At 31.0% G+C, this 2,474-nt stretch overlaps 1 long non-coding RNA gene across 1 annotated transcript; it reads left to right on the top strand.

Moving 5' to 3' along the window:
- Window positions 1-547: 547 nt before the first annotated feature.
- Window positions 548-2,013, top strand: LOC105562933. The gene is made up of 3 exons (XR_001009001.1): window positions 548-573; window positions 1,344-1,664; window positions 1,823-2,013. It is a non-coding gene; the product is annotated as an uncharacterized LOC105562933 (long non-coding RNA).
- The last annotated feature ends 461 nt before the right edge of the window (window positions 2,014-2,474 follow it).

The following is a 2,474-nucleotide window of genomic DNA, read 5'->3' as shown; positions in this document are numbered from 1 at the left end:
AACAGTTTAACAGTTACATTAATAGTTACTTTATATATTTTTTAAACCTCCATAGATCGTATTAGGTCTTGCAATTGCGCATAAACTTTTTTATCGACACTTTACAATTCAATTGCAGATTTGATATTTTTATTTTTATTGCAAGAAAATAACTGCAAAGTAACGATTCGATACTTTTTGAGTAACTGTAACTGTAACGCGTTACTTTTCAGAATTGGTAAATTGTAACTGTAACTAGTTACATTTTTAGCGAAGAAACTGTAACTGTAACTAGATACTTTTATAAAGTAACTTTCCCAACCCTGCATATCATAAAATCAAATCAAATCAAATGACAGATCTTGTTAAGCTGATTATATTTCTTCACAGGGTATTGGTATGGTCTTTGTCCTATGTGAAAGTCGCTCTAGTAATATGTACACAGCTATGTGGAAAAAAATTATGGAATTAGTACCAATGCTTCAACAAAATGTAAAGTTTATAATGAGCGATTATGAGGTTGCTGCCTTGAAAGTGATAAATGAACAATTTCCTGCAGCAGAGGCTTATGGATGCTGGTTCCATTTTAATCAAGTATTATAATTTTTTAGAATAATTAAATATTGATATTTAATTCCATAACTTATTCTTTACTATTTAATATAGATAAAATTAATTATGATACATATAGGTACAATTATACTTTTAAACCTTTCCGGGTATTTATAATGATTTAGAGATTACGTTATTAATTATTTATAATGATTTAGTAATTATATTATTATCAGTTGTTCCACGCGTTAATGAAATAAATTACAATGTTCTCGAAACGTTAATATTATTAATGCATCTTACAATTAGAACGATAGCAACCCACAAAGATCTAAATAATTATGATTCAAATAACATTCTGTTAACTGTTTATTGTGTGCTGATTTTTTATCTTAGATCCTACTTATAAAGGATCCAAATCAAAAGTCTAAACGTTGTGAAACTTTACTCAATTATTTAAACGTTGTGAAATTTTACTCACAATAAATGTCAGTTCAGTCGAATTAAAGTTATCAATTTTTTGATAAATAGTAATATATTTACAACATCAGTGATTTTTATCGACCATATCTGGCAATTAAAATTCTTATTGCGAGAAATATTACCCCAGCCAGGATTCGAACCTGGGACCTCCCTACAATCCGTGACGGGCGTGTTAGCCAGCCCAGGTTCGGATCCTGGCTGGGGTAATATTTTTCGCAATAAAAATTTTAATTGCCAGATATGGTCGATAAAAATCACTGATGTTGTTAATTACTGCAGGCGACTTTTAAGAGAATTCTTACTAGTAATATATTTATATACACTTATAGGCACTTTTGCGTCAATGGCGGCGATTAGGATTAATAGACGCACCAAGAAGTGTTTTATCTATGACTATGACTATGGCATTGATTCCTTCTGATTGCTTTGAGAAAGCACTTTCCATTATACAACTTGAAATTAATCAAACTTCTTCTAAATATCCTGCTCTTAATGATTTTCTGGCTTATGTACGTAAGACTTGGTTACCAATGGCATCAAAAGTTAGTGTTTATGATTGTCCTGCAAGACAAATAATATAACAGAGAGTTTTCATAATATAGTAGGAAAAAAATTCGACAAAGCTCATGGAAACGTTTGGAATTTCTTAGGTATTACTATATTTTTAATATTTTTAATTTGTACCAACGGAATATTAAAAACAAAACATTTTAATTATATAATTATTGGTGTGAGATACTATTGCGTCTCTTGATATTAATTTTTTTCTATTTTATGAAACAGTTTAATTAATAAAATTTTTTTATAGATAATCTACGCAAATTGATAATTGATGAAGAGCTGAAACTAAAACGTCTACAAACATCTGAAGTAGGTGGGCATCATGCAAGTGTTAAAAATAAAAGGCGAGACAATAAAATACTAGAAACTCAAAAAAATTTTGCGATTGGCAGGTTAGTTAATAAGGTAATTATTTAGATTAGCACACCCACCTCCAATAACCTTGGGCTTGACATATATTATAGAGGTCACCCTCCTGAGTAACCCTCAGAAGGATTTAGCCGGCGCTCGTTGTTTATTAAAAAGTTATTAAAAAAACGAAGTCAACCAATTATATGTAATTTTCAGACACAAATATTAAAAATTTTGAAAAATGTTTTAAACAAAAGTTATAGATCTCTTTGAAATATACATTTTATGTTCTATTCATTTTTACTGTGCGAGTAATAGTTTTCGAAAAAAATGATGAACTCTAAATCTTATATCTGTCGTACGTCATGGAAGTACATGCATGGAGACAGTATGTTCCGCCCCCCCCCCCCTACGGGGGGGCTCCACTTCGTTAAAAATAACCCTACCCACCCTATGTCAGAGGTGTGGAGTGGATCTCGCTTCACGTGGAAAGTCGAAAACCCATGTTGTGTCGCTACATTTCGTCGGTATGACAGATTTCCTAACTG

The sequence above is a fragment of the Vollenhovia emeryi genome, unplaced genomic scaffold (genome assembly GCF_000949405.1).
Source record: "Vollenhovia emeryi isolate VEMERY1.0 unplaced genomic scaffold, V.emery_V1.0 DF944612.1, whole genome shotgun sequence".
NCBI classification, from domain to species: Eukaryota; Metazoa; Arthropoda; class Insecta; order Hymenoptera; family Formicidae; genus Vollenhovia; species Vollenhovia emeryi.
Note: the sequence above shows the minus strand (reverse complement) of the source record. Positions and strands in the feature narration are given on the sequence as shown.